Source organism: Callithrix jacchus, chromosome 13 (assembly GCF_049354715.1).
Source record: "Callithrix jacchus isolate 240 chromosome 13, calJac240_pri, whole genome shotgun sequence".
Taxonomy (NCBI): domain Eukaryota; kingdom Metazoa; phylum Chordata; class Mammalia; order Primates; family Cebidae; genus Callithrix; species Callithrix jacchus.
Window position 1 is genome coordinate 94,729,905 of NC_133514.1, and position 26,610 is coordinate 94,756,514.

Below are 26,610 nucleotides of genomic sequence, written 5' to 3' on the forward strand. Positions count from 1 at the left end.
AAAAACGTTAGATTTTTCAGGAGACACAGAAACATTTGAGATATTTGACCAGAGAAGTGACATAGTCAGAGCTGAGTTTAGGAAGATTAGTTTGATAGAAATGTGTTAAGACTGAACAGAAGTAGAAGGGATGGGTAATGGTGAAGTAGGTAATTTTGCTAAAATATCCATTCTGTTCAAACAACGTAAGTAGCTGGAAAATCTAAAAATCATTTTCTTTTATGTGTCAAAGAGTGAAGAGGGTATTCAGGAACTATGGGCTAAGATCTTGGTGGAGAAGAGAAATTAAAGAGATGAACTCATCATTCAAGACTACTTTGTTCTTGAGGGCATTTACTGAACTTGAAAAGATAGGTTCTGTGAGTTATTTTTCCTTTTGGCTCTAAGCTCCATTTCATCTCTTTGCTTTGTATCTCTGGGCCAACAAGCCTGAAAACTACTTTTCCCAGACTTTCTTGCCAGCTGAGTTCCAGTTAGGTTCCAGCAATGGGAAATACTAGAGGAAGAAAAGAATTAGAATATAACAATGAACCCACATTGAGAAAGTAACAGTCTGTCCTGACATTCAGCAGGCTAGGGCAACAGCCACAGGTAAAGCCTTTGATGGGTCCTGGATTCTTAATGTTTTTCTCTCTAGTTCCAGAAAACTGCCAGAGTGCCAAGTTAATGGGAAACAATACTTCTCTAAGCCCATGCTGCAGTTGTAAAGTTTCATAATGTCTTCTTTAATGATGAATGCTTTCTTACTCATTGGAAAATACCTTTTCCTAAAATAATTTGTGGTTTGAAATTATATCTGTAAGAATGAGATACATCTCACTTTTGCCTGAAGGATTGGAGCCTCTTTGAAATAGAGAAGCAAACTTGATATCCAATCTGTATGCTGAGTTTTAGAGACAACATTCCACATATATCGTAACTTTTTCATTTCTAAGGAACTAGGACTCTGATCCACTTTGCAGTCCAGGTACGATATTGACTCTTTACACACAGACTTGTTTTGCTTTGGACCTATTCAAACACTGCTTCACTTAAATTTCATCTAAACTCTATGCTTCCCCCAAATTTTGTAATAACACCGTCTTTCCTGGTGTTTGGTGAGATGCTCCATGCCTCCTCTGGTGTTTCCCTTGTTGTAACAGCCTAATCAATCTGTCTTTGTCGAACTATAATGTTGCCCCTGTGGTCTTAGGTTGATTGGATGAGGAAAGAAAGAAGCCATTTTTCCACTTCTGACAGTGACTTATTGTAGGCTCCAACAACTTTGGTGTTGGTTTCTGCAGCATTGATGGGGTTAACTCCTGAGCTTCTGATGAGAAGTGGTAGGTCATTCTCAATAGCAGTACCAGGAGCAGTGGCAATCATGTCGGTTGATTGGCTACAACCCGGAGAATAAGGCAGCTTCTTAATTTCTGGGTGATATTTTCTTTCCTTTTCACTTCTTCAGTTCTTCCAACATTTCTACAGCCAATTGTCTGATTATAAACAAGTAAATCCCTCTCTGCTAGAAATAGAGGGTGGTTTCATTTTTCTCGATGGTCACTAGCTGATACAGTATCTGAGGTTCTGAGCTGCACTTTGGCAGCTTTCTGGGACTAGAGAGAAAAACAGTAAGAATTCAAACCTGGCCGGGAGAGGTGGCTCATGCCTGTAATCCCAGCACTTTGGGAGACTGAAGTGGGCAGATCACAAAGTCAAGAGATCGAGACTATCCTAGCCAACATGGTGAAATCTTGTCTCTACTAAAAATAGAAAAATTAGCTGGATGTGGTAGCATGTGCCTGTAGCCTCAGCTACTCAGAAGGCTGGGGCAGGAGAATTGCCTGAACCCTGGAGGCAGAGGTTGCAGTGAGCCAAGATCGTGCCACTGCACTCCAGCCTGGTGACTGAGCAAGACTCTGTCTCAAAAAAAAAAAAAAAAAAAAATTCTGAACCCATCAAGGATTTCACCCTGGTAAGTAGGAGTTAATCAGGAATAAAACAGCTCCCACAACTGAGCTTCCAGTCCTTTGGGTAGACCACAAAACCCCAAGCCTTGAAATTGGATTAAAATAGCCCTGGTAACTTAAGCCCTCCAGGCTTCTTAAATTAATCAGTTTTGGAAAATTCTCTATCTTATATTCTCAAATATTGCTTTTGCTTCTCTTTTGGGAATAACAATTAATTGCGTGTTTATATTCTTATTGCATATTCTATATCTCTTACCTACTTTTCTGCATTTTCCATCCTTTTGTCTGGTGTCCATACTTCATTTTGATAGATTGTTTTAACCTAATTTTTAGTTTAATAATTCTGCTGTATCTAATTTGGGATTAAAGCCGTCCATTGAATTCTTAACTTTTGTTATTGCCCTTTTACTCAATTCTAGAACTTCTAGCTTTTTTTTCAAGTCTGTTGCCACTTTTTATAGTTGTTAGTCCTTTGCTTTTGAATTTAAAAAAAAACTGGCTTTATTAACATTTTTAATTTCCATGCTTTTAATAATATGATTAAAATATATAAATCAAAAATTGATAGAACTACAAAGATAAATATACAAATCTATAATTATAATGGTAAGTGATAAGATGTCTTTCTCAGTAATTGATAGAAACAGCAAACAAGAATTATTAATAATGAGGACAATTTGAACAGCATGACTAACAAAACTACTTAATGTCCACATGTAGAGGTCTGCACTCAACAATGATAGAATGCATATTATTTTTCAAGCTCACAGGGAGTATGAAGATGCTGGTTCTTCCAAATGCATCTGTAGATTCAGTGCAATCCCAGTCAAACTACCAGGCAGATTCTTTTGTAGTTCTTTAGTGATGAGTGAGTTTTCACCCTCATGTGTGAGACGTGCCTCCCTCAAACCTTGTTACACTGTAGGCATGTTACCCATCTGACATGAAAACAAAACAAAATACCAGTCAGGTCTTTTCCAGGACCTGACAAGCTTATTCTAAAATTAGCCTAAAAATAGTAATATTAAAAGACTGAGAATAGATAAGACATCCTTGAAAAAAAAAAGGATACTAAAATTAAAGACAGAATAATTAAGACATCTTTGAAGAAAAAAAAAAGAAAACTTGGCCTACTCACTATCAAGACTTGTACATTTATAATGATTAAGATAGTGTGATATTGGCAAGAAGACTGAAAAATAGACCAATGGGAGAGAAGATATGACCCAGATATTTATTAATATATGTGTATCAGTATGTAAATATATATACCTATTGTGAAAAGGCTATCTTTTTAATAAATAATGCCAGGACAATTTGATATCCATAAAGGAAAAAAATGAAATAGGACCCTTTTCTCACACTATATATAAAAGATAATTCTAAGTGGTCATAGATCTAAATGTGAATGGCAAAGTGGTAAAGGTTTTAAAAGGTAATACAGGTGAATGCCTTCAAGACTTCAGGGTCGGGGAGAGGACTCAAGATGGCGCTGTGAGAACAACCCAGGATTGGAGCTCTCGTTGAATCCGCAAAGAGGTGAGTAGGAGTTGCATTTCCAGACTGATCTTCATTGCCCACAGAACGGGGAAACTCCCAAGTGTAAGGGAGACACGGGACGCCAGGCAGTAAGTCTGCCTGGTGAAGCTGGCAGCCGGGGCGGCGGCGGCCGGCCCTACACAGCAATCCTCACAGGGCGCGCTTGTCCGGGTGCCCTGTTGAACCGGCAACCTGAGACTTGAGAGGGCTGGACTTGAGACTGAACGAGACTTGGACAGTAGGCCAGCCCAGGGGATTGCAGGGACAGAGGGTTCGGGGTACGCAGTGGGACGAACAAAACCGCGATTTCAAACTATCCTGAGCAGACGGTCTGAGAAGCTGTGTGGGGGAGGGGCGTCCACCACTACCGAGGCAACCCGCCCCAACTGAGGTACACGCCCACTGCTGACGCAGCCTGCTGTTGCCGAGGCAACACGCTACAATGAAGAGACTCAGCCGCAGGGCATGGCGGAGACCACAGCAGAGCCTGCAGGAACAGGGCGAATCACACAACAGCAGGGCGGAGACTCGGCAGGCAAACAGTGGCTAGTCTGCCTCCTAGCTGGGCAGGACACCTCAATGGACATCGAAAAATAAAGCCCGAACCCCCCAACACAGAGCATTTGAGAAAAAAAGGGTTTTTTTAATGAGCTCTGTTGTAGCAGAATCAAACATAGCAGCCTAACAGCCCTGAATGAACAACAGAGCTCACAGCTCAGAAATTGAGGTCCTAAAAAGAACAGACTGTCTCCTCAAGCAGCTCCCTGACCCCTCTATGTCCAAAAGACTGACATTTGGCAGGCATGATCCTGGGACAAAGATAGCAGAAAAAGAAATGGGTAGCATCCCTCGCTGTGCCACAGCTGCTAGAGGTGCACCCCAGACAAGCAGGGCCTGGAGTGGACCTCAGCAGTCATACAGCGAAGGGGCTAGGCTGGTAGAAGGAAAACCAAGCAACAGAAATACTTCATCATCAACAATCTGGGTGTCCACTCAGAGACCCAATTGAAAAGTCAGCGACTACACAGACGACAAGCGGATAAACCCACAAAGATGGGAAGAAACCAGCGAAAAAAGGAGGAAAACACCCGAAACCAGAACACCTCACCTCCTACAAAGGACCAAAACTCCTCACCAGCAAGGGAACAAAGCTGGATGGGGAATGACTGTGACGAAATGACGGAATTAGACTTCAGAAGGTGGATAATGAGAAACTTTTGTGAGCTAAAAGAACATGTATTAAATCAATGCAAAGAAACTAAGGAACTTAAAAAAAGATATGAGGAAATGATAATAAGAATGGATAACTTAGAGAGGAATATGAATGAATTAAAGGAGCTGAAAAACACAATACGAGAACTTCGCGAAGCATGTACAAGTTTCAATAGCCGAATGGACCAAGCAGAAGAAAGAATATCTGAAGTCGAAGACCAACTCAATGAAATTAAATGAGAAACCAAGATTAGAGAAAAAAGCACAAAAAGGAATGAACAAAGTCTCCAAGAAATGTGGGATTTGTGAAAAGACCTAACTTACGTTTGATAGGTGTACCAGAAGGGGATGAAGAGAATTAATCCAAGCTGGAAAATACTCTTCAGGACATCATCCAGGAAAACTTCCCCCACCTAGCAAGACAGGCCAACACTCAAATGCAGGAAATACAGAGAACACCACAAAGATATTCTGCAAGAAGAGCAACCCCAAGGCACATAATCGTCAGATTCAACAAGGTTGAAATAAAGGAGAAAATACTAAGGGCAGCCAGAGAGAAAGGTGGAGTTACCCACAAAGGGAAGCCCATCAGACTCACAGCAGATCTCTCGGCAGAAACACTACAAGCCAGAAGAGAGTGGGGGCCAATATTCAACATTCTTAAAGAAAAGAACTTTCAACCCAGAATTTCATATCCAGCCAAACTGAGCTTCAGAAGTGAAGGAAAAATAAAATCCTTTGTGAACAAGCAAGTACTCAGAGATTTTGTCACCACCAGGCCTGCTTTACAAGAGCTCCTAAAAGAGGCACTACACATAGAAAGGAACAACCAGTACCAGCCATTCCAAAATCACACTAAATGCTAAAGAGCATCAACATAATGAAGAATCTACAACAACTAAAGGGCAAAACAGCCACTTAGCATCAAAATGGCAGTATCAAATTCACACATAACAATATTAACCCTAAATGTAAAGAGACTAAATACACCAATCAAAAGACACAGACTGGCAAATTGGATAAAAATCCAAAACCCATCAGTGTGCTGTATCCAGGAAACCCATCTCACATGCAAGGATACACAAAGGCTCAAAATAAAGGGATGGAGGAAGATTTACCAAGCAAATGGAGAGCAAAAAAAAGCAGGAGTTGCAATTCTCATCTCTGATAAAATAGACTTTAAAGCAACAAAGATCAAAAGAGACAAAGAAGGCCATTACATAATGGTAAAAGGATCGATAAAACAAGAAGAGCTAATGATCCTAAACATATATGGACCCAATGCAGGAGCACCCAGATACATAAGGCAAGTTCTTAATGACTTACAAAGAGACTTAGACTCCCACACAATAATAGTGGGAGACTTTAACACTCCACTGTCAATATTAGACAGATCAACCAGACAGAAAATCAACAAGGATATCCAGGGCTTGAACTCAGACCTGGAAAAAGCAAACCTGATAGACATTTACAGAACTCTCCACCCCAAATCCACAGAATATACATTCTTCTCAGCACCACATCACACCTACTCAAAAATTGACCACATAATTGGAAGTAAAGCACTGCTCAACAAATGCAAAACAACTGAAATCATAACAAACAGCCTCTCAGACCATAGTGCAATCAAGTTAGAACTCAGAATACAGAAACCAACCCAGAACTACACAGCTTCATGGAAACTGAACAACTGGCTCTTGAATGTTGACTGTGTAAACAATGAAATGAAGTCAGAAATAAAGAAGTTCTTCGAAACCAATGAGAACGAAGACACAACATGCCAGAACCTCTGGGACACATTTAAAGCAGTCTCTAGAGGAAAGTATATAGCAATAAGTGCCCATATGAGGAGAATGGAGAGATCCAAAATTGACACCCTATCGTCAAAATGGAAAGAGCTAGAGGAGCAAGATCAAAAAAACTCAAAACCCAGCAGAAGACAAGAAATAACTAAGATCAGAGCTGAACTGAAGGAGATTGAGACACGAAAAACCCTTCAAAAAATTAATAAATCCAAGAGCTGGTTTTTTGAAAAGATCAACAAAATAGACAGACCACTAGCCAGATTGATTAAAAAGAAAAGAGAGAACAACCAAATAGATGCAATAAAAAATGATAAAGGGGAAATCACCACAGATTCCACAGAAATTCAAACCATCATCAGAGAATATTACAAACAACTCTATGCATATAAACTAGTAAACCTGGAAGAAATGGATAAATTCCTGGACTCCTGCATCCTCCCAAGCCTAAACCAGGAGGAAGCTGAAACTATGAATAGACCAATAACAAGGTCAGAAGTCAAGGCAGCAATTAAGAGCCTACCACACAAAAAAAGCCCAGGTCCAGATGGGTTCACAGCCGAATTCTACCAGACACACAAAGAGGAGCTGGTACCATTCCTTCTAAAACTATTTCAAACAATCCAGAAAGAGGGAATCCTTCCCAAATCATTTTATGAGACCAACATCATTCTGATACCAAAACCCGGCAGAGACCCAACGAGAAAAGAAAACTTCAGGCCAATATCCATGATGAACATAGATGCAAAAATCTTCAATAAAATATTGGCAAGCCGAATGCAACAGCAAATCAAAAAACGTATTCACCATGATCAAGTAGGATTCATCCCGGGGATGCAAGGCTGGTTCAACATACACAAGTCTATAAACGTAATTCACCACATAAACAGAACCAAAAACAAAAACCACATGATTATCTCAATTGATGCAGAGAAGGCATTTGACAAAATTCAACAGCCCTTTATGCTAAAAACCCTCAATAAACTCGGTATCGATGGAATGTATCTCAAAGTAATAAAAGCTATTTATGACAAACCAACAGCCAATATCATACTGAATGGGCAAAAACTGGAGGCATTCCCTTTGAAATCTGGCACTAGACAAGGATGCCCTCTTTCACCACTCCTATTCAATATAGTTCTGGAAGTTCTAGCCAGAGCAATCAGGCAAGAAAAAGAAATAAAGGGCATTCAAATAGGAAAGGAGGAAGCCAAATTGTCTCTATTTGCAGACGACATGATAGTGTACCTAGAAGACCCCATCACCTCAGCCCAAAAACTCCTGAAACTGATAAGCAACTTCAGCAAAGTCTCAGGATATAAAATCAATGTGCAAAAATCACAAGCATTCGTCTACACCAATAACAGACTTAAAGAAAGCCAAATCAAGAACGAACTGCCATTCACAATTGCTACAAAAAGAATAAAATACCTTGGAATACAACTCACAAGGAACGTAAGGGACCTCTTCAAGGAGAACTACAAACCACTGCTCAACGAAATCAGAGAGGACACAAACAGATGGAGAAACATTCCATGTTCATGGTTAGGAAGAATTAACATCGTGAAAATGGCTATACTGCCCAAAGTAATTTACAGAATCAACACTATCCCCGTCAAGCTACCATTGACTTTCTTCACAGAACTGAAAAAAACCACCATGAACTTCATATGGAACCAAAAGAGAGCCCGCATAGCCAAGTCAATTCTAAGCAAAAAGAACACAGCGGGGGGCATCACACTATCAGATTTCAAACTATACTACAAGGCTACAGTAATCAAAACAGCATGGTACTGGTACCAAAACAGAGATATAGACCAATGGAACAGAACAGAGGCACCGGAGGCAACACAACATATCTACAACTATACAATCTTTGATAAACCTGACAAAAACAAGCAAGGGGGAAAGGATTCCCTGTTTAACAAATGGTGCTGGGAAAACTGGCTAGCCATGTGCAGAAAGCAGAAACTCGACCCCTTCCTGACACCTTACACTAAAATTAACTCCAGATGGATTAAAGACTTAAACATAAGACCTGGCACCATAAAAACCCTAGAAGGAAATCTAGGCAAAACTATCCAGGACATAGGAGTAGGCAAGGACTTCATGAACAAAACACCAAAAGCATTGGCAACAAAAGCCAAAATAGACAAATGGGACCTCATGAAACTCCACAGCTTCTGCACGGCAAAAGAAACAGTCACTAGAGTGGATCGGCAACCAACAGAATGGGAAAAAATTTTTGCAGTTTACCCATCTGACAAAGGGCTGATATCCAGAATTTACAAAGAACTCAAATGGATTTACAGGAAAAAAACAAACAAGCCCATTCAAAAGTGGGCACAGGATATGAACAGACACTTTACGAAAGAAGACATATATGAGGCCAACAATCATATGAAAAAATGCTCATCGTCACTGGTCTTCAGAGAGATGCAAATGAAAACCACATTGAGATACCATCTCACGCCAGTTAGAATGGCGATCATTAAAAAATCTGGAGACAACAGATGCTGGAGAGGATGTGGAGAAAAAGGAACACTTTTACACTGTTGGTGGGAGTGTAAATGAGTTCAACCATTGTGGAAGACAGTGTGGCGATTCCTCAAGGCCTTAGAAATAGAAATTCCATTTGACCCAGCAATCCCATTACTGGGTATATATCCAAAAGACTATAAATTGTTCTACTACAAGGACACATGTACACGAATGTTCATTGCAGCACTGTTTCCAATAGCAAAGACCTGGAATCAACCAAAATGCCCATTGATAATAGACTGGATTGGAAAAATGTTGCACATATACACCATGGAATATTATGCCGCAATCAGAAATGATGAGTTTGTGTTGTTTGTAGGGACATGGATGAATCTGGAGAACGTCATCCTCAGCAAACTGACACAAGAACAGAAAATGAAACACCGCATATTCTCACTCATAGGCGGGTGATGAAAAATGAGAACACATGGACACAGAAAGGGGAGTACTACACACTGGGGTCTATTGGGGGAAAAGGGGAGGGCCAGTGGGAGGGGGAGGTGGGGAGGGATAGCCTGGGGAGAAATGCCAAATATGGGTGAAGGGGAGAAGGAAAGAAAAGCACACTGCCATGTGTGTTCCTACGCAACTGTCTTGCATGCTCTGCTCATGTACCCCAAAACCTAAAATCCAATAAAAAAAAAAAAAAAAAAAAAAAGAGACTTCAGGGTGTGGAAAAACAAGACTCAGAAAGCTCTAAGTATAAAATAAAGGATTGATATATTTGTTTTAAAGACAATATCAACTACTTATATATTTTAGTATTAATTAATTAATTATTAATCAGTTTTGGAAATTTTTTATAATAATATTTTAATAAATCACAATTATATATATTTGTGGTGTATAATGTGAGGTTTTTATATATGTATACAAAGAGGAATTACTAAATCTAACTAGAATATCTATCACCTGTTTTTGTGGTGAGACACTTGGAATTTACTGTCTTAGGTTTCTTGAAATATATAATATGTTATTATTAACTATAGTCACCCTGCTGTGCAATAGACCTCAAAAACTTATTCTTCCTGTTTAACTGAAACTTTGTACTCTTTGACCAATATCTCCCTATTCTCTCCTTACTTCCCTGCACCCCCAAGTCTCCACTAAACATCATTCTATTTTACACTTCTGTGAGTTTGGTTTTTTTAGATCCCACATAAATTAGATCATACAGTATCTGTCTTTCTGTGCCTACCTAATTTCACTTAACATAATGTCCTCCGGGTTCATCCATGTTGTTGAAAATAACAGATTTTCCTTCTTTATAGGGTTGAGTAGCAGTCCACTGGGTATATATACCACATTTTCTTTATCCATTCATCTGTTGATAAACACTTAGGTTGATTGCATATCTTGACTATTATAAATAATGCTGCAGTGAACATGGGAGTACAGATATCCCTTAGACATTGATTTAAGTTCCTTTGGATATATACCCAGAAGTGGGATGGCTAGATCATTTGGTTGTTCTATTTTAAGCTTTTTGAGGAACTTCCATACCATTTTAAAGAACAGCTATACTAATTTATATTTCCACCAACAGAGTACAAGGGTTTCCTTTTCTTTACATCCTTGCCAACATTTATCTTTCCTTAGTTTGGTAATAGCCATTCTTTTTATTTATTTATTTATTTTTTTGAGATGGAGTTTTGCTCTTGTTACCCAGGCTGGAGTGCAATGGCGCGATCTCGGCTCACCGCAACCTCCGCCTCCTGGGTTCAAGCAATCCCAGGAGCCTCAGCCTCCCAAGTAGCTGGGACTACAGGTTCGTGCCACCATGCCCAGCTAATTTTTGTATTTTTAGTAGAGACGGGGTTTCACCATGTTGACCAGGATGGTCTCGATCTCTTGACCTTGTGATCCACCCACCTCTGCCTCCCAAAGTGCTGGGATTATAGGCATGAGCCACCGCGCCTGGCCTGGTAATAGCCATTTTAACAGGTATGAGGTGATATCTCATTATGGTCTTAATTTGTATTTCTCTGATGATTAGAGATGTTGAGCACTTTTTCATGAACCTGTTGGCCATTTGTATGTCTTCTTTTGAGAACTATCTATTCAGATCCTTTGCCCATTTTTTAAATTGGGTAAGTAGTTTTCTTGCTATGGAGTTGATTAAGTTCTTTATGTATTTGGGCTATTAACCTCTTATCAGGTGCATGACTTGCAAATATTTTCTCCCATTCTATGGACTGTCTCCTCACTCTGTTAATTGTTTCATTTGCTATGCAGTGGCTTTTTAATTTCATACTATCCCATTAGTCCATTTTTGCTTTTGTTGCCTGTATTTTCAGTGTTTTCTATATACATATAAATCACTGCCCAGGCCAATGTGGAGCATGTTTTCTTCTAGTAGTTTTACAATCTCAAGTCTTATATTTGAGTCTTTAGTCTATTTTGAGTTGATTTGTCCACGTGATGTAAGAAAAGGATCTAATTTCACTCTTCTGTATGTGGATACCCAGTTTTCCGAGCACCGCTTATTGAAGAGACTATCTGTTTTCTATTGTATATTCTTGAAACCTGTGTCAAAAATCAATTGTCCGTAAATGCATGAGTTTATTAATTGGCCATAAGGGCATGGGTTAAAATCCTCTCTAAAGGATTAATATATTGGACTACATTAAAATTAAGATCTTTTGCTCACCAAAATACAAATAATGAGAGGCAAACAGCAAACCACAGGATGGGAAAATATGTTTGTAACATATTTTTATTTGTTATGTAACAAACAAAAGGTTTGTATCTAGAATATATTTTAAAACTTCTTCAAATTAATAGTAAAAATGCATATTGTCTAATAGAAAAATGGAAAATGACTTAAATAAGCATATTACAAATAGGATATCTAAATGACCAAGTAATGTATGAAAAGGCCTATATGCATATAATTACTCAGGAAATGCAAATTGGAACTTTGATAACACTATGTATTCATCAGATTGGCTAAAATGAAAAAGTTCAACCATTCCAAGTGCTGGAAAGGATGCTCAAAGACAGGAACTGCCATTTATTGCTGATGAAAGAGTAAATCGGTATGCTGGTTTTAGAAAACAGTCTGATACTTTGCAGGTGAGTTGAAGATGTTCATACCTATTGACTATACCTATACTCCTTGACATGTGCCCTATAGGAAGATATGCTTAGGTATATCAGGATCATATTCACAAATGCCCATCAGCATTGTTCATAATTGTCAAAAAGCAGAAACAATCCTTATGTCTATCAGCATTAGAAAGAATAGATCAGTTGTAGTATATCCATATAATAGAATGCAATGCAGCACTAAAATGAAGGAATTATAGCTATCTATAATATAGCTTATTTTAAAAAGATATTATTGAATAAAATAAGCTAGATACTGAAATAAATGTATGAATTCTTTCATGTAAAGTTCCAAAACAAAAATATTACTGTATTATTTGGGATACAGACGGAAATGGCAAGCTAATAGAACAAAGGAAGGAAGTGATTATTTCAAAAGTTAAGTTAATGGTAACCTTTAAGGTAGAGGAAGTATTGTGATTGGAAGGGAGCTGGCCATGTTCTGGTTCTTCACCTGGAGGTTTTTATATATGGGTGCTTCCTGAAGCTGTACATTTGCATTTTATTTATTTATTCATGTGTTATATTTCATAATAAAAATTAAGAAGCACTACTTGGAAAATGTTGAGACTAGAGACAGGAAGGCCAATTCAGATGTTGCTGTAGTAGTCTAGGTTTGGATGGAGCAGGGTGGTGGTGGTGAGAACAGGATTGCAAATGTCATTATTTTAGCTATGAGTCTGTCTATTTCTGCCCACTGTAAAGGGGCATTTTGATTTTAAAACATATTTCTGTAAATGTCAGTGTCTTAAAGGATAGTCTATTTATAAAGTGAGCTCATTTATTTAGGATTCCCTTGTTAATGTTAATTGAGAGAGGTATTGGCTTTGCCTATCAGCAGGTAAATTCTAAGAAGACATTTCAAAGCTCGTCAGAGTACAAGGCTTTCTCAGGTGTTAATAAACTAGAAAATTATAAACATAAAGGCATGATTTGTTTCTGCTATCAAAGCCAGTCACAAAAATGCATGCCAGGGAGACAAAGGGAGCCAGGTGAATTCCTTGCTTCTCTCATCACCCTGAGCTAAGTGGTTCAAGAACATTATTTCTACTGTCAGCATCTCAAATCGTTTGCCTGTGGATGTTAGATGCTGACGGTGAGAGGGTGATTAGAAAGATAAAAGACTCTTAGTTTGTTGTGGTGTTGTATGCAAGGTCTATATAATATCTTATGTGAACAATTGGTTTGTACTTGGTGTTTTTCAGGTTCTCTTCCTCTATTCATGTTAGCCTCTGGGAAATCCAAAAACCAATTTGTGGCCAAAATATAGACTACTTTGCAGTATGTCTTTCATATGTTAAAATTATCTGTGGCTTTTTCTTTTCTATTCCAGTTTCTATTTTTTTAAAGTTAGTAGACTTACTTTTTTTTTAGAACAGTCTTAGATTTATAGAAAAATTGAGCAGAAAGTACAGAGTTCCCACATACTCCCTTCCCTCCCATAGTTTCCCCTTTTATTAACACCTCGCACCTGTGTGATAACTTTGTGTTAGTTGGGGAGCCAATATTGATATATTATTATTATTAACTAAAGTTCATAGTTTGTACCTGATATGGTTTGGCTCTGTGTCCTCACCTGAATCTCATCTAAAATTGTAATCTCTGCATGTCAGAGGAGGGGCCTGGTGAAAGGTGATTAGATCATGGGGGTGGATTTCCTCCTTCCTTTTTTGTGATAGTGAGTGAGTTCTCACAAGATTTGATGGTTGACAGTGTGGCACTTGCCCATTTGCTCTCCTACTGCCATGGAAGACATGCGTTGCTTCCCTTTTGCCTTCTGCCATGATTGTAAGTTTCCTGAGGCCTTCCCAGCCATGCAGAACTGTGAGTCAATTAAACTGCTCTCTTCTCTTTATAAATTACCCAGTCTCAGATAGTTCTTTATAGCAGTGTGAAAACGGACTAATACAATACCAACAGTTCAATTTTGGGGTTTTGACAAATGTAAAATTACATGTATTCACCATTACAATATCATACAGAACAGTATCACTGCCTAAAATCTCCTATGTTCCACCTATTCAATGATCAGTAATGTTGGGCCTTCATAGGCTTATTTACTATCTGTATGTCTTCTTTGTTGAGGTATCTGTTCAGAATTTTTGCCTATTTTTAAGTTGGATTGTTTGTTTCCTTATTATTGAGTTTTAAGAATTCATTGTATGTTTTAGTCCTTTATCAAATATATGTCTTACAAATATTTTCTCCCAATCTGTGGCTTGTCTTTTTATTCCCTTAACAATGTCTATTCACATAGATCAATGGAATAGCATAGAGGATCTAGAAATAAAGCTGCACACTTAAACAACCAACTGATCTTTGACAAAGTTAAGACTAACAATGGGGAAAGGGTACCTTGTTATATACGTGGTGCTAGGAAAACTGGTTAGCCATATGCAGAAGAATGAAACTGGACTCCTACCTTTCACCACATACAAAAAGTAACTAAAGGTGAATTAAGACTTAAATGTAGGACCTCAAACTTTAAAAATCCTGGAAGAAAACCTAAGAAATACTCTTTTGGATATTGGCTTAGGGAAAGAATTTAAGTCTTCAAAAACAAACAACAATAACAAGAATTGACAAGGAGGACGTAATTAAATGAAAGAGCTTTTGCATAGCAAAAGAAACTATCAACAAGGTGAACAGACAACCTACAGATTGAGGGGAAAGCTATGCGTCTGACAAAGGACTAATATCCAGAATCTATAAGGGACTTAAATCAATCAACAAGAAAAAGCAAACATCCACATTAAAAAGTAGGCAAAGGATATAAACAAACTTCTCAAAGGATGTATAGGCAGCCAACACATGAAACAATACTCCACATCACTAATCATCAGAGAAATGCAAATCAAAACCACAATGAGATACCATCTCACACTAGTCAGAGTGGCTATTAAAAAGTCAAAAAAACAACAGATGTCAGTAAGGTTGCAGAGAAAAGGGAATGCCTATATACCGTAGGTGGTAATGTAAATTACTCTGGGGTCTGTGGAAGATTTTTTAAGTAACTAAAAATAGGGCTGGGCCTGGTGGCTCACGCCTGTAATTCCAGCACTTTGGGAGGCTGAGGCAGGCGGATCACCTGAGGCCAGGAGTTCAAGACCAGCCTGGCCAACATGGAAAAACCCCATCTCTATTAAAAAATTATCTTTTCCTCATTGAACAACTTTGGCATGTTTGTTGAAAATCAATTGGCCATGTAAGTATATGTCTATTTCTGGAGTCTCCATGCTCCATTCATTACATGCCTATCTTTATGCCAATACCACGCTGTTTAATTATAGTAGCTTTATAGTCAGTCATAAAATTAAATCCCCCAATTTTGTTCCTTTTCCAAAATTGTTTTGCATCTCAGTCCTTTGACTTTTCTTGTAAATTTTATTTTATTTTAATTAAAAATTTACATATATATATATATATTTTAAGACGGGGTCTCATTCTGTCACCCAGGCTGGAGTGCAGTGGCACAATCTCAGCTCACTGCAATCTCTGCCTCCCAGGTTCAAGGAATTCTTCTGCCTTGGCCTCCCAAGTAGTTGCGATTACAGGCACCCACCACCATGCCTAGCTAATTTTCATATTTTTAGTGGAGATGGGGTTTCACCATGTTGGACCACGCTGGTCTTGAACTCCTAACTTCAGTGATCTGCTCACCTCAACCTCCCAAAGTGCTGGAATTACAGGCATGAGCCACTGTGTCTGGCCCCTCATGTAAATTTTAAAATCAGTTTGTCAGTTGTTTTAAAGTTGTCGGCTAAGATCTGACCAGGACTGCACTGACTGCATAGATTAATTTGGGGGAGAGCCATCTTCACACTATTGATCAATCTATGAGCACAGTGTATTTTTCTTTAGTTTCCTTTGTGTTAATTTATAGTTTTTGGTGTAGAGGCCTTCTACATTTCTTGTTGAATTTATTCTTAAGTATATTATTAAAAATTTTTATGTTCTAATTTCTTATTGTTAGCATATAGAAATATAATGGACTTCTGTACATTGACTTTGTGTCCTATGACTTTCTTAAATTCAATTGTTAATTTCATTGTTTTTTGTACATTCCTCAGAATTTTTTATATAATGATCATATTGCCTGTCAGTAAAGAAAGTTTTTATTATTCTTTTCCTCTTATTATGCTTTTATTTATTTCTTTGTGCCCATTAGTTAGATACCTCAGTATAATGTTGAGGAGAAGTGGGAGTGGATGACTGTCCTTCATTCCTGATCTTGGGCTAAAAGCGCTGAGCCTTTCACCATTGACATCCACTGAATATAAAGTTGGCTATAGGTTTTTCACACGTGCCCTTAATTAGATTGAGTTTGTTCCTTCTGTTCCAAATTATGAATTTTTATAATGAAAGGGTGTTGAATTGTATAAAATGATTTAAAATTTTGTTAGTATCAATTAAAATGATGATATGCACTTTCTTTTTCATATTAATATGGAGAATTACATTGAGTTTTAAATATTAAACTTATTCTGCATTCCTGGCATAAACATTACTTAATCATGAATACATTAGACATTGTATATATTGCTATATTCCATTCACTAACATTTTGTTAGAATTTTTGTGTCCATGTTTATGAGAACTCTTGAATTATAGTTCTTTTTTTTCTTGTGATATCTTTGTCTAGTTTTGTATTAGGATAATATAGACCTTATAAAATGAGCTGGGAAGTATTTCCTCTTTCTCTGTTTCTTGAAGGAGTTTGTGTGGATTTGGGTATTACTTATTAAATATTTTATAGAAATATTATTAGAGGAATCATGCCCCAGCTTTTCTTTGTGAGAAAGTTTTAAATTATGAATTCAATTTTCTTTTGTTGATATAGGGCCATTTAATTTATTGATTTCATCTTGGATCAGTTTTCTTAATTCACATTATTAAAAGAATTTGTCCATTTCATCTGCATTGTTGGATCTGTTGACATAAAGCTGTGTAATGTTTTCCCTTATTATCCTTCTAATATCCATAGTATCTGTAGTCTCATGCCCCCTTTTTTATTCCTTATTGTAATAACTAGTACCTCTATTTTATGTTTTGCTCACTGTATTGAGGGTTGCCAATTTATTGGTCTTTTCAAAGAATCAGATATTCTTTTCACTTTTCTTTTTATTGTATGTTCATTTTTTATTTTATTGTTTTCTGCTCTTTGTTGTATTTTCTTCTCTCTCTTTACTTTGAGTTTAATTTGCTCTTGTTTTTCTGATTTTATAAGATGGGATCCGGATCCCTGATTCTAGATCTTTCTTATTTTTTAACACAGGCATTTAAATACAGCTATTAATTTCCCTTTAGGCATTGATTTAGTTGCATTTTATGAATTTGGTATAAATGATAATTTAATTGTTATTCAAAATACTTTCTAGTTTCTCTCATGATTTCTTCTTTGATCAGTGGATTATTTAGAAGTTTGCCATCTAATTAGTTGGGTTTTTTCAATTATCTTATTGTTATGAATTTCTAATCTAATTTCTTTGTGATCAGAGCACATATGTTGCATTATTTCAATCTTACATTGTTATATACTCCCCTCTTGGTACTAATTTTGTTGTATCAGATATATTTTCATATGTTTCATTTCCATTTCCATTTGTTTCAAAAAATTTTAAAAATTTTCTTCTTAATTCCTTCATTGACCCATTGATTATGCAGGAGCAGACTGTTTAATTTCCATGTATTTGCATAATTTTCAGTGTTCTGGTTATTGATTTCTAGTTTTATTTTACTGTGGCAAAAAAAGATACTGGATACAATTTTGATCTTTCTGAATTTGTTGAGACTTATTTTGTGTCCTATACTGGAGAATGTCCATTGGCTGTGAGAAGAATGTATATTCTGCAGCAGTTGAGTGAAATGTTTTGTGAATATCACTTAGGTCTCTCTGGTCTAATGTATAGTTTAACTCCAATGTCTTTGTCGATTTTCTGTCTGGGTGATCTGTCAATTACTGAAAGTAGGGTGGTGAAGTCCCCTACTATTATTGCATTGCAGTCTATTTTCCCTTTAGATCCACTGATGTTCGCTTTATATATTTGGGTGCGCCAGTGTTATGTGCATATATATTTATAATTATTATATCCTCTCACCGAACTGAACCCTTTATCATTATATAATGACTGTTGTGTCTCTTTTTACCATCTTTGGTTTGTAGTCTATAACTGACCCTTGAATGACAAGTGCTTAAACTATGTACATTCATTTGTATGCAGAGTTTTTCAGTAAATATATTGGAAATTTCTTTTGGAGATTTGCAACAATTTGATAAAACTCAGACAAACCACATAGCCTAGAAGTATTAAAAAAATTAAGAAAAAGTTAGATATGTCATGAATACATAAAATATATGTATATAGTAGTCTGTGTATTAATTGACTATTTTTGTTATTAATAAGGCTTTTGGTTGACAGTAGATTATTAGTAGTTGAGTTTCTGGGGAGCCAAAAGCTATACACAGATTTTCAGCTGTGCAGGGGGTTGGCACCCTTAACCTTTACATTATTCATGGGTCAATCGTGTTTTATCTAATATAAAAGTATAGCTACTTCTGCTTTTTATTTGGTTTCTGATTGAATGAATTATCTTTTTCCATATCTTCACTTTCAGTCTATTCTGTCTTTATAGGTAGTGATTTTCTTATAGGCAGCATATAGTTGGGTCCTGTTTTGTTTTTTTTTAATCCACCCGATATTCTATGTTTTATTATTTTAATTGAAGAATTTAGGCTACTCTTACATTTAATGTTAATGTTGATAGGCAAGGAGTCATTGATAAGTAACTTATTTTGCTACCTGTTTTCTGGTTGTTTTGTAACTCCTCTTTATTTCCTCCTTTCTTCCCGTCTTCCTTTGTGGGTGATTATTCTCTTGTAGTATTTTTTAATTAATTGCTTTTATTTGTACGGTATCCATTACAGGTTTTTGCTTTGTGGTTACTATGATGCTTACAAAAACCATAGATAGAACAAGCTATTTTAAACAGAGGATTACATGTCTTAGGTCACAAAGAGAAGATACCAACATAGGAAAATCTAAAAAAAACCTCTACAGCTTAACTCCATCCCCTCACATTTTGATTTTTGTTATCTTAATTTACATCTTTTTATTAACAAGTTGCTTAGTTATTATTTTTTACAATTTTGTCTTTTAGTCTTCATACTAGAGCTATCAGTGTCCTATGTACCACAATTACAACATTAGAATAATCTGAGTCTGTCTGTGTATTTACTTTTACCAGTGGGTTTTATGCATTCCATTTTTTTGTATGTTATTGTTTTTTTCCTTCATATTGAAGAATTCCCTTTAGAGCTTCTTATAAGACAGGTTTGATGGTGATGAAGTTTCTCAGCTATTGTTTGTCTGTGAAAAACTTTAACTCTCTTTTGTGTTTAAAGAATAGTTTTGCTGGGGTACAGAATTCTCAGTTGGCAGTTTTTTTCTTTCAGCACCTTGAATATGTCATCCCATTCTTTACTGAACCTGTATGGTTTCTGATGAGATGTCTGTAGCCAGTTGGACTGGAGCTCTTTTATATGTTATTTGCTTCTTTTCTTGTTCTGCTTTTATGAGCCTTTCTTTGTCCTTGAGATTTGAGAGTCTGATTGTCATATGCCTTGAGGTAGTCTTAGTTGGATTGAATCTGTCATCTCTGACCTTCCTGTACCTGGATATTTATATTTTTCTCTATGTTTGAAAAGTTTTCAGTTTTGTTTACTCTGAATAAACTTTCTACTCCTTGCTCTTTCTCAACTCCTTCTTGAACAACAGTGACTCTTAGATTTGCTCTTTTGGAGTTATTTTCCATATCCCGTGGGTGTTCTTTGTTCCTTCTTATTTTTTTCTTATTTATTCTTTTATAATGTATTTTCAAATAACCTGTCTTTAGGCTGACTGATTCTTCTGCTTGATCCATTCTGCTGTTAATAGCCTTTAATGCATTTTTTAAATATTAGCAAATGTATTTCTCAGTTATTTCAATCTCTTTGTTAAATTTCTGTGATAAATTTCTGAATTTATTTTCTGTGTTATGTTGAAGTTCACTGAGTTTCCTTAAAACTGATAATTTGGATTCTCGATCTGAGAGTTCACCGGTCGCCATCTTGCTGAGTTGATGACTGGCTCCTTGCTTTGTTTGGGGAGACCATGGTTCCCTGTTTGCTGTTGTTTCTTGTGGACATACATCTATGTCTTTGCACTGAAAGATGAGTTAATTATTTCAATCTTTGCCGTCTGGCTTGTTTTGATCTTTCTAGAGTGTATTTGCTTAGAGGTTCTTTGCTGTTCATGTGTTGAGCCCCTTTTGCCCTAGGTCACTGCCTCCTTTTTCGCAGTAGATGGCATCTTAAGCCTAGGTTTGCCTTGACTCTCACGAACATTCAGACTGCTTCCCATCCTAATTGGTTGGGCGGGGGTGGGGGGTGCTACCCAGGCTGTGTGGAAGGGCTAGGTAGGGTTTCATGTCCAAGGGACCTGTGGAGCTTACCAGCTATGGTGTGATGCTTCTACACTGATTTGACGTCTCCTTTGATTGAGATAAATAGGACAATTTCAAAGGCCAGGGTTGCTAGTCCCACATCCCCTCTTTGTTTCAAGCTGCCCTCAGTTTTTTTTGTTGTTTTTTTTCCTTTCAGCCACTCAGAATGTTTTCTGTGGGTTTAGGCAGGAAAGGTTTTTCCAGCGAAGAAACTCAAGATGGTGTAAAATCTAGCTGTGTGCCTGAATCTCACTTAATGTAGGAACTGTGATTCTGTGGGGAATCTTCTGTGCAGTGCGTGGCAGCTTGGGGAAAGGACATCACAGATGTAGAGTTCGTTTTTTGTACCATCTACTCAGAGTTTGTCATCTCTCTATGCCCCTAGGGATCATTTTGGCCTCATATTTGAGTTCTGAGATATTGTCAATGATGATCTTGCCTCTAGATGTGTGTTTTCCGTTTTCCGTGGGGGAGAGTGAAGCCAGATTGCTTCTACTCTGCCGTTTCGGTGAAGTCACTCTTCTCAATCTTTTACATTTATCCAGGCTTGTTTTACGGTTAAGGATATTTTTGTGCATGTGTAAAGAATATGTATTATGTCTATTTTTGTGAATGTTTCATGCACACTTGTAAAATAGGTATTATGCCTTTGTTAGGTTGAATGTTCTATAAATATCAAGTAAGTCAAGGCAGTTGATAGTTTTGTTAGGATATTCTGTGTCTGTTGATATTTTGTATGATTGTTTTAGCAATTGTTGAGAGAATGGTGTTAAACTTCGCAGATATGATTGTAAAAATGTCTATTTCTCTTAAATCTGTGAATTTTTAAAATTTATTGTGAAACTATTAAGTACAAACATAGTTAAAATTATTAAGTCTTCTTAATTAATTGCCACTTTTAACGTGAAGAGTTATCGCTTTTACCTCTGGCAATACTTTTTTTCTTAAAATTCATTTTATTTGATATTAATATTGTTACCCTGTCTTTTTGTACTTACTATTTACATGATTTATCTTTTCTTTCCATTTACTTTTAGCCAATCTGTGTCTTCATATTTAACGTATAATATTATCTTTCTATAGTTCCTTTTCAACTAAAATTATACCAGTTCACATGCAATATAAAAACTCTGCAACTATACTGCTCCAGTTCTAGAATTCAATTCTAAAATTTTTATATGTTTTCTTTGTAATATTTACATTTTTCTTCTAAGATTCTTATCTTTGCAACTGTTGCAAGCATGTTTTATTTGACTCCACTGAGCATGATTATAAGGGCTGCTTTAAAATCTTTGCTGCTAACAGGATCAGGATCAAATCTCACTTGATTTTTCTTCTCTTTTGAGAATGTGTTCTGTTTTTTTATTTTTATTTTTATTTTTTTGAGACTGAGTCTTGCTCTGTTGCCCAGCCTGGAGTGCAGTGGCGGGATCTTGGCTCACTACAACCTCCATCTCCCAGGTTCAAGTGATTCTCCTGACTCAGTCTCCTGAATAGCTGGGATTACGATTGTGTGCCACCATACCCAGCTAATTTTTGTATTTTTAGTAGAGATGGGGTTTTGCCATGTTGGCCAGGCTGGTCTTGAACTCCTGACCTCATGATTCGCCTGCCTTGACCTCCCAAAGTGGTGGGATTACAGGCATGAGCCACCCACTGCACATGGCTGTGTTCTGTTTTTTAAAGCCCTTACGTGTTTCTAATTTTAGATTATAAGTTTAATATTGTGAATGCAATCTTATATGGAATCTGGATCTTGTCACTTTTCTTGAATAAGTGTTCTTTTGATTTAGCAAGCAACTCTCTTGCCTGGTCCTGTATTATAAACTCTCACAGTCTGGACTCAGTTAAGATCTGTCTTTAGCAGAGCTGCTTTGAATTTTTTGTTTGTTTGTTTGTTTTTGCAAATGCATGATTTAGGGGTCAGTCAGCAATGTATGTAGATAGAATTTGGAGATCACATTTCTCTTTTGGGACTGCCCCCCACCCTCGCTCTTTCACAGTCATAATTCTCCAGATTCAATTTTTAGGCTCTCCTGCCCAGAAAGACTGTGGGTTTTGTGGGTTTGTTTTCACCATTGTTTTTTGTTGGCATCCTCACCACCTGTCACACAATGTACTTACTGCAGTTAGCACAGGTTGAAGGTCATGGGAACAGGAGCCAGTTTCCTGCAGCTCCTCTCTTCCTCCTGTCTGGAAGTGGTTTTTGCTTCTGTCCTCCTCCACCTCCCTGGGCTGCTGCTTCTTGACCACTAAGCACTCTGTGTCTTTGTTACACTTTGACATTAGGGCCCTTATGTATGTCTGTTTGATGGGATAGCAGTTATGCAGAAGTTTTTGGTAGAAGGATAAACACATTGGTTGTAGCTCGGTTAAAGGTGTAGGCAGGGAGATGTTCAGAGTGTGGGTTCAGAGTCACCTCCATGGTTGTTCCACAGTTTCTTTTTGTCCTTCTCTTTTTCTTGTGTTTTAAATTATCCCATTTCCATTGAATTCTGTACATAGATTCATGTCTTTCTGGTTTTGATAAACCTCATTCTACTTGGTAACCTACTTATTAACACATTCTTTCTTTTCTTCACTTGAAAATATTGGTTCTTTCATGACCTCCAGATTTTAATCTTCTATTTTATCTTTAAACTACTGAAGTCAGGCTTTCACCATCACCATTTCAAACTGCTTTTGCTCAAGACCATCAGAGACTACCTAAAAGCCTAACCCAACAGATACTATTAACTCTTATCTTGCGGAATTTCCCTGCTACACTTTCCAAGGTGGTTCTTTTCTTTAAGTCTCATTTTTCTGACTTTATGACACTAATTCTCAAGTATCCATTGTGAGTAACTTTTTCTTTTTTTCTTGAGACGGAGTTTCACTCTTGTTACCCAGGCTGGAGTGCAATGGCGCGATCTCCGCTCACCGCAACCTCCGCCTCCTGGGTTCAGGCAATTCTCCTGCCTCAGCCTCCTGAGTAGCTGGGATTACAGGCACAAGCCACCGTGCCCAGCTAATTTTTTGTATTTTTAGTAGAGATGGGGTTTCACCATGTTGACCAGGATGGTCTCGTTCTCTTGACCTGGTGATCCACCCACCTCGGCCTCCCATGAGTAACTTTTTATCCACTTTTCCGTTTAATATATATTCTAAATGATTTAATTCTCATAAATTTTCCTCTTTTTTTTAATCCCACATATTCTCCCTAGACAATCTCATGTATACCCATGGCTCAACTGCCACCCTATTAGTGGCTTTCATAACTATTTTTCTAGCTATCATGGACTGGTCCTTTCCTGCCTGTCATTCTTCACTTTCTACCACACTCTTGTACACACCTGCTCTCTTAGCATCTTCAGCTACTTGAGCTACTCCAAGCAATCTTGCAATTTCTACCACCCGTGCTGCTCTTTTACAGGAGTCCACAACTCCAGGACCATGGACCAGTACTTACAAACCAGGCTGCACAGCAGTAGGTGGCTGACAGGAGACTGAGCATTACTGCCTGAGCTCTGCCTCCTGTCAGATCACTGGCAGCATTAGATTCTCATAAGAGTGCAAACCTTATTGTAAACTGCACATGCAAGGGATCTAGGTTGCACACTCCTTATGAGAATGTAATGCCTGATGATCTGTCACTGTCTCCCATCACCCCTAGATGGGACCATCTAGTTGCAGGAAAATAAGCTCAGGGCTCCCACTGATTCTGCATTATGGTGAGGTGAATGTTATTTCATTATGTATTACAATGTAATAATAGAAATAAAGTACACAATAAATGTGATGTGTTTGAATCATCCTGAAACCATCCCACCCTTAGATCTGTGGGGAAATTGTCTTCTACAAAACTGGTTTCTGGTGCCAAAAAAGTGGGAGACCACTGCTCATTTACATTTAATAGCACATCTGGATTAAGGGTCTTCCCTTAGGATTATCCCCTTGTTTTACTCTGCTTAGTGTTGCTATAACAGAATGCCTGAGGCTGGGTAGTTGATAAGTTTATTTGGCTCATGATTTTGATGGCTTGAAGGTTCATGATTGAGCAGTTACTTCTGGTGAGGGCCTCGGGCTGCTTCCAGTCATGGTGGAAAGCAGGGGAGAAGGCATGTGCAAAGAGATCACACGGTGGAAGAGGAAGCAAGAGAGGAAAACAGAGGGAGCCAGCCTCTTTTTAACAGTTCACTTGCATGGTAACGAATCCATTCCTGTGAGAGAGGGAGAACTCACCTCCATGAGAGGGTATTAATCTATTCCTTAGGGATTTGCTCCCATGACCCAAACTCTTCCCACTGGGCCCAACCTCCAAATACTCATTTAACTTGCATAACGAAAATAGCAAGTGAAATATTGCTGTTATTCCTGGATTATAACAAGAAAATAAAAGCTCAGAGGCATCTCAATGGCTAGCCCAGGTTCACAAGGCAGTGGGTAATGGGCCAAGACTCAAATCTATGCTTCAGATATCAAAGTCCCCTTTATTTCCACTGTACAGCTTGCATCACTCTACAGTGCTGCTAACGGCTAGTCATGGGGAGCCAGGCAACAGTGTGTAAAGAGGAAATAGTGCAGGCTCCAGGTGACTTACACTTTTTATGGAGGGAAGAGTATCACACCAAGCCAGGGAAAGTGGCTCAAAATCCTGTAGATGGCCATAATCTTCTTCATGGAAATTTTCAGATTCCGTTCGTTTACTTCAACGGTTTTCAGATGAGATGGTTCCCACAGAGGTCAGTGCCTCATGGTCTCCATTCCACAGGGGAGGGGAAGCGGCTTTCTTCTCTGGCTCGGCCACTTTCCTCTGCTGATGAGATAAGCAAACCACATGACAACCACAGCTTTCTTCAGCCGCCGAAAATCAGAAAGCTCAACGAAGCACTGTCTCCCCTTTTCGTTACTCAGCACGGTCAATATTTATGATCAGAGGCTTATGGCCTAGATGTCTAATAAATGCAACGTGGATTATTAGGATTATAAAACCTTTAATTCATTTTTTCTTAGATTAAAGTAATGCAATATAGAATGAAAGCTTATAAAAATGCCAACCACTTACCTCCAGCTCCATGTATGCCAGGCTGCTCTTTGCAAAGTTAGATACAACAGTGACATGCAGCAGGTTGACTGAGGAAGCTCAGCCCCTGGCACAGAGGGTGGACACGCCCCAGTGTTCCTGAACAGGAGATAGAGCCAGACTTCTAGAATAGCCAATTTCATGAAATCATCTTTGAAAGAAGTGAGTAGCACTTTTTATTTTTACAAGGAGAAACTTTTCATTGTATGAGAGAAATTAGTCTTAGAAATTTTGAGAGTCATGCAAGAAAGGTGTTCCCTCTGCTTTCATAGAATTCAAAGGAATGCGATTGCCAATCTGAACTTCAAATCAAATGAGTTGCTTGATTAAAGAACAGAGCTATCTTGTGTCTTGGTTCATGATTTCTTTCACTTTTCAAAACCATTTCCATTTTTCAGGACCCATCTTCCTGCTTCATGGTTTGACACTTCATGTTTCCTTGAGCCAGTTGGCCAGAAGAATAAGAATTTTGGCTGAGTATTGTTAGAACAAAGGCATTAGTCCATCCAGGAAGTTCACCTCCAAACAATGTCATCAGCAGTTCCAAATCTACTGGCTCAAAGCCTGATCTCCCTGGCATTTTTTTTACAGAGGCTGATCTGGTTGGTGAATGCCCAGCAGGGGGATTCACCTAGTGAGGTGTCTGGCAGCACCTTGGGTTTCAGGGTCCGTCCACATTGAACATACAGGGACAAGTTCTGCAAGGGAGCTGATAACAATGGGCAAGTTTGTCAGATTACGAGATATAGTGGGTTGAATGGTGGCCCCAAAAGATATGTCCATGTTTAATCTACAGATCCCATGAAAGAGCCTCTTATTTGGAAAGAGGCTCTTTGCAGATGTAATTAGATGTAAAGATTAGGTGTAATTAGATGTAAAGATTTTGAGAGGAGATCATCCTGGATTAACTGAGTAG

At 37.9% G+C, this 26,610-nt stretch overlaps 1 non-coding gene across 1 annotated transcript; it reads left to right on the top strand.

The window, feature by feature from the left end:
* Nucleotides 1–2,791: 2,791 nt before the first annotated feature.
* Nucleotides 2,792–2,893, top strand: LOC118147077 (small nucleolar RNA U13). The gene has a single exon (XR_004733247.1). It is a non-coding gene; the product is annotated as a small nucleolar RNA U13 (small nucleolar RNA).
* The last annotated feature ends 23,717 nt before the right edge of the window (nucleotides 2,894–26,610 follow it).